This window comes from Alligator sinensis, unplaced genomic scaffold, assembly GCF_000455745.1.
Source record: "Alligator sinensis unplaced genomic scaffold, ASM45574v1 scaffold215_2, whole genome shotgun sequence".
NCBI lineage: Eukaryota > Metazoa > Chordata > Crocodylia > Alligatoridae > Alligator > Alligator sinensis.
In genome coordinates this window covers 669,543-676,098 of record NW_005842400.1, presented here as the reverse complement: position 1 = coordinate 676,098, position 6,556 = coordinate 669,543, and the positions used below count along the sequence as shown (strand labels likewise).

The window sequence follows — 6,556 nt, the reverse complement described above, 5'->3', positions numbered from 1 at the left end:
GCCCCCCTGACTCCTTGCCCACCCCCCCCAGCTCTGCTCCTGGGAGCGGGCATAGAAACATACTTACCCCACCTGCCATTGAAACCCTCGCAGCAGCCCAGTGGCCAATCAGGAGAGCAAGCTGGGGTGGGGAGCACCAAGGTGGACCTTGTGGGGCCGGCAGCACCCTTCATGCCCCACCTCCTCCTCTCTCCCTTTCCCCAGGTAAGAGGCAAACATACTGGGGGAGATGCTGCCACTGCACCTGAGAGCACGCTCCGTCCCCACCCACCCCCATGTACCCTCAAAGAGCTTTCTAAGTACCCCAGGGGGGGTGCACCCCCGGTTGACAACCCCTGCCCCAGACAAACTAAGGACAAAGGAATTGCTGTCTCTACTTCTCAAGTCTTTGCTGTGTCCAGTCCCTCTGAGCACTGTCACTCTTTGTGCCAGTGCTGTTATGTAGCCAGATGTACTATGAGAATTACAGGGTACAGGGGCTCTGAAATGGGCCCGCCTGCTCCAGTGGGACTGCTAGGTACAGACAAACCTTTGACCAGGTATCTAAGAAGAGAACTGGCGGCTCAGAGTAACACCGGTTTCACAACTTTCCAGGAGCTTCTGGCTTTGTCTGGGAGAGCTGTAGTTGCCTTTTTTAACCCTCATGTGCCTGTGTAAATCAGGAGACACTCCAGCACAGGCAGGAAAGTTATGCTGGTCTACAAGCTCCTATGAGAGGACAATTAGGTCACCTGGTTTTTGTTTAACAAGTGCCAGACAGGTATCAGTTGGGTATTAGATTCTGTCCAGCCCTTATGAAGATACCCGATGGGTATCAGATTCTGCCCAGTGCATATGCAGGTGTGCAGGAGGGGCTAGGAGTAAGGAACATATGAACAGTCTCCCTGTGTGGGCAGGAACTTCACTTCTCTGGGGCAAAATGGCTTCAGTGTGCCACTGAGATGTTGTCAAGAGCTGAGCCTAAATAGTTTGCCAGTCTCACAGTGGATGCTTGTTGACTGAATGCATTTGCAAGCACTGCAAGCTAAATAGCCTCATAGTAGGAAGGTGACATGGTTTCCTGGCAAAACTGTCAGAGCTTGTTAGCTTGGCAAATCAACCAACTGCATTTTCTTTTTTTCCTCTTTATTTAAAAAAAAAAAAAAAAAGTAGTTGCAAAATCTAGTTCATGCAGTGCTAACTCGGATAGTTTTCATGTTTTCTTTCCCCATTTTCTACTTCAATGGGTAGCTTAATATATACTGTTTTTCAGTAAAATATGTACCTTAAAACTTACAGTACAGGATGAGCACGTGACCAATGAAGGTTGTTCCTGAAACAGTCAGTTTATAAATCAAGTTAGTATAAAACTGAATGCAATGCAGATTAAGTGCTGCCCTTGTCTTTCAGCCCTTTGCTAGTTCTTGTGTTTATACAGCTACATTTCCCTAAGTTCTTCTCTTTCTTCCTTCTCAGTGGCCGTGATGCTTAATGCGCAGTAGCACGTCACAGCCTGGACAGCGCTAATATGCTACTGCATGGTATTATTAGGCTACTGCACAACAGTGTCACTAAAAAGGTGTTCACCAGCATTACTGCACATTTAGTTAGTACTTCATTAAGCAAGTACTAAATTAAACATGCAGTATTAAATTAAATGTGCATTAAAGAACGTGTAGACACGCCTAGTAGGAACATGAGAGAGACTCATGCAAGTAATGGGGGAAACTGACAGCACCCAAATCCTGCCCACCCCAACATGGATCATTTACTTACATAAATAATTAGTGAAGACAATGTGATGTGTTAGCTATGCAGGCATGTAAGTTTTTTTCAGGATTGGGCATAACAACCCAGTTAGCAATCACAGAGGTACCATATTTACTCAAATATAAGATGAGGTTTTTTCCCCCCATCAGCATGGGGGGAAAAGCTCCTCATCTTACATTCGTCGATGAAGAAACTTTATTGAATACATTGTCATTAAACTGCTGCCAAAAGCAGCATGTGCTCAGTAATGGAAACCACCTAGGAAGCTGATTAAATGCAGTCAACACTAAGCATGACTAAAAGACACATGGCTCATGTTGGACAAACATATTGACAGGAAACTTTTTTTTTGTGGCTCTCAACAAAAATAGGCAGTACTTTTTTCCTCAGAAGGGAACTGGTACTGGGCCTGGAGGTACTGCAATGCCAGGCTGGCATTGGGAAGGCCAGAGCCAGCCTTGACACCCTTCCCTTGGTGCTAAAAATGCTGCTACATTTGATCTTAGCCAAAAGACTGAGATGCTTATGGGAATCTACCACAAGAATAAGTTAGTAGAGCTCATATGAATAAGATATATATTAGTGCCCATTGCACTCATTCCCCCTCAGCTCTGGCTCTTTAAAGTCATAGTGAGCCACTACATTGAATACATTTTTACTTCCTCTTCACTCCCACATCTTAGCGGTGCCTTTCTTTCCCATATCTAATGATTCCTGTTTTTTCACCAGCCTTAAATGTCTGGCAAACATCACCACATGGGGCCCAAACATTTCATCCAGAATCCTTCTGTTGTCCCTTCTCTCAGCCTGTCATATATGGTTAGTGTGGCCCTGACCTCCATGGGGTGGAGCTGAACCGTGTTGCCCTGTCCCTTATTTGCATATACATTTTTGGAGGGTCCCAGGACTCCTGACAGGAACACCTGGTTTCAGTAATGAGTGGGGAACTAATTAGCACATGGATCCTTTGTGGGGGTGGGTATCTGGAGTACTTGCTCATGCTGAGCAATGCTGAGGTATGGGGCCATCATGGCTTTAAACTTTGTTAACTCTGCTGGGGCCCAGCTCAGTGTCAACTGTTGACTTTGCTGGGTTCCAGCCCAATATGTTAAATCATGGGACTTATGGCTTTAGACTGATATCATGCATAGTTTGCACTATATGTAAGTAAGTACAACAGTGCTTCTTAGAAGTGTGTTTATACCTCTGCTAAACCTTGCAGCAGTTTCAAAAAAGGTAAAATGCATCAATTCCAGATGAACTAAACTACTGTAGACATATTTATTTAAAATCAGTCTTTTCAAATTTGCCCCTCACTTCCATGTGTTCAGGGAGAGCAGGGTCTGACAGTAAGGCAAGGTGGGGAGAAAGAGCTGGAGGCGCCTAACTATGTGTAGGGGTAAAGGTCCTGGTCTCCATTGTATGATAACACAAATGGTACCTGAGAACAAGACACAGGGAAACCAGTGACTGATGTCAACTCTTGTGACTTCTTCACAAGTGACCGGAGTTTGGTGGGGTTGGTCCCAGTCTGACAACCGAGTGAGAAGCTCCAGCCCTCTCATGAACTTCCAATGGACTTCGTATGGGGGAGAACTGATGTGGAATGGTTAAGAGATGGGGACAGAACTGATGTGGGGTCTGAGGAAGAAAATTGATTTGGGGGTTGTGGACAGAAAGAAGTGCTGGTTAGAAGACAAGCATATGTGTGAACTAGAGGTTCTGCCACAGGAGCCAAAACCAAAGCTACCTGTCTCAGTAAATTAGGGTGAGCAAGCATCTTTGTGTCTCTTTCTCTCTCCCTCTACCTCCTAGAATTGAGTAGGGAGAGTTCAGAAAACATAGTATAATTTTAAAAAATATTTTGTGCTTTTTGAGCCTTTGGGCTTGGCAGTGCAGTTATACCCAAAGTACACAACTGAAGCTCAAAACCAGAAATATTTTTTCCTGCATCATTTTTCCTGCATAGGGAGGAAAAATGTCCAGCACACCTACAGCCTAGGGAATGACCTGCTGGGTGGCACGGAAGTGGAAAGGGATCTTGGAGTCCTAGTGGACTCCAAGATGAACATGAGTCGGCAGTGTGACGAAGCCATCAGAAAAGCCAATGGCACTTTATCGTGCATCAGCAGATGCATGACGAATAGGTCCAAGGAGGTGATACTTCCCCTCTATCGGGCGCTGGTCAGACCGCAGTTGGAGTACTGCGTGCAATTCTGGGCGCCACACTTCAAGAGAGATGCGGATAACCTGGAGAGGGTCCAGAGAAGGGCCGCTCGTATGGTTAAGGGCCTACAGACCAAGCCTTACGAGGAGAGACTAGAGAAACTGGATCTATTCAGCCTCCGCAAGAGAAGGTTGAGAGGCGACCTTGTGGCTGCCTATAAGTTCATCACGGGGGCACAGAAGGGAATTGGTGAGTATTTATTCACCAAGGCGCCCCCGGGGGTTACAAGAAATGATAGCCACAAGCTAGCAGAGAGCAGATTTAGATTGGACATCAGGAAGAACTTCTTCACAGTTTATGCAGGGGGTCAGACTCGATGATCTATTGAGGTCCCTTCCGACCCTAACATCTATGAATCTATTTTTTGCTGTTAGCTGTATTCTCTGTAACTTTATGAGATACTAGCCAATAGCCCGTCAAGAATGATGGGTGGGGAATGCGGGCAGGGACAGAGGCCTTCATCCGGCTCCTCCCCACCTTTGGGGCCGGCCCTGCTCCATCTTTCCCCTGTTTCACTGTGCAGCCAGGGCAGGCTGGGCTCAGCGTGCCCTCCCCCCCATTTGGGGTCAGCCCAGCCCAGCGTGCCCCTTCCCCCCGCCATTGTGGGGCCAGCACTGGGCGCACCCCCCCACCTTCCCTGCCACCATTTCAGGGCCAGGCCACTCCCACCCACCCTCCATTTTGGGGCTTTTCCCCCACTTCAGGCCTGCTCCTCCCCTGCCACCCCTGTGTTGGCCTGGGCCCGCTGCTTCACCCCCCCTCCCCACCCATCAGAGGGAGCAGCGCAGGAGACAGGGGAGGTGTCTAGGCTTCCCCCTTCCATATTCACTGCCTACAAGGAGTGGGGGGCAGGGGGGTGTTGGTCGCTGCCCCGTGTTGCTGCCGCCACTTCCACCTCCAGGTAGCAAGGGTAGGGGGACCCAGCTCCAGTGGCCTCCACCCCCCTGTTCTGTCCACTCCATTGCAGCTGCTGCTGCCGCCTCCAGGGAGCAGGGCAGGGGGGGTGAGGCCAGCTGTGCTCCATTCCCTGAGGCCCCGCCCCGCTCCATTCCTTGTGTCCCCACCATCATGGTGCACGCTTCGCCACATCACTGTCTCCTGTCAGAATGCTGTATTTGCATTCTGATTGGTTGGTTCTGTCAGCCAATCAGAGTGCAAATAGGAATGGTGGGGGGTGGGCAGGGACAGAGCATCACCACTCCGCGCTGCCTTCCAGGAGCAGGAGGGGATAGCTTGCCCTGCCGTCCCCCTCGGACAGCACCCTGTGCTGCTGCCACTTCCAGGGAGCAGGGCAGGGGGGAAGGCACTGCTGGCCTTGCTCCCCTGCTCCGTGCCCTCTGTCCCTGCCATCATGGAGGTGTGCTGCTGCCGCCTCCTGTCCAGAACGCTCTTGGAGCACTCTGATTGGTTGTTTCAGTCAGCATTGTGATTGGCTGCCGAGCCAACCAATCAGAGTGCAAATAAAACGTTACAGACAGACTGGCTTTTATAATATTAGAACTAGCCAATTGCCCGTCAAGAATGACCGGGGGTGGGAGTGGGGACTGGGATGGAGTGCCACCACCTAACGCCTCATGCCGCTGTTCTGCCTCTTGCAGGGACTGGGGTGGGGCTCTATCGAGTCCTCTGCACGGCTTTGGAATCATGGTGGCACTCCCTCACGCTTGGAGCACTCTGATTGGCTGTTTCCATCAGCCAATCAGAGTGCGAATAAAGCATTACAGCCCAACAGACAGACTTAGGCTTTTATAATATTAGAATAATGGTCCTGATTCTCTGCTCACACCTGTGTGTAACCATGGATTTCAGGGGAGTAACTCCTGACTTACCCTGTGAGAACAGCATGAGCATTAGACCTGGGAATACCAGACAGAGTATAATGTAAGGCCATAGTCTCTTTGGTGTTTCCTGACATTTTGTCATTTTTACCTGTGAACTTTAATGCTATTTTAATGTAGTTCTTTTGTATTTAATTTATGATCTATACAGATGTTTATACCCTGTCCTCATCCCTGTGGTATCTGGAGCATATCAACTGAAATCATAGTCAAGCAAATGCAAAATGCATGACCTGTCTAAAAAGGTTGTTAAATAAGAAATAAGCCACCTTCACTGATAGCACTTAGCTGCCAGGGATTAGGTGTTCCTTCCACTCTGTTCTGAAGATTGAAAAATCTGGACTCTCACAAGTATTATTTATTCATACAGTGGTTTATTATGCACCCATCACCAAAGCCTGTGGGCACATTCACATAATTGTATGACAGTACATTGATGATACCTATTGGAGGCAGTGACAATTCTTGGCTTCCCTGCTGCCCAGCTGTGCCAGCAATTAAAAACACCTAGTCTGCTGCCCAGCTGTGCCAGCAATTAAAAACCCCTCTTCCTAGCCACAAACCATGGAATACGAGGTATACAGTGAACCCTTGCTACATGCTGACCCCAACAGTCAGTTAACAAGGGCAGTGGTAGACCAGCAAAGGGAGTAAATTTCAAAGCTGATAGCCTTTAGTTCTGCCATGAGATATTCACTACATCTGTGCAGTGTTGGCAGGCATGTATCAGCTGATCTCAACA

At 48.5% G+C, this 6,556-nt stretch overlaps 1 protein-coding gene and 1 pseudogene across 4 annotated transcripts in view; one reads left to right on the top strand and one right to left on the bottom strand.

Moving 5' to 3' along the window:
• Positions 1-6,556, top strand: part of SYNGR1 (synaptogyrin 1) — a 54,430-nt gene that overhangs the window by 27,392 nt on the left and 20,482 nt on the right. The gene's annotated exons all lie outside the window — the stretch shown is intronic.
• LOC112551276 lies at positions 2,144-2,275 on the bottom strand (annotated as a pseudogene).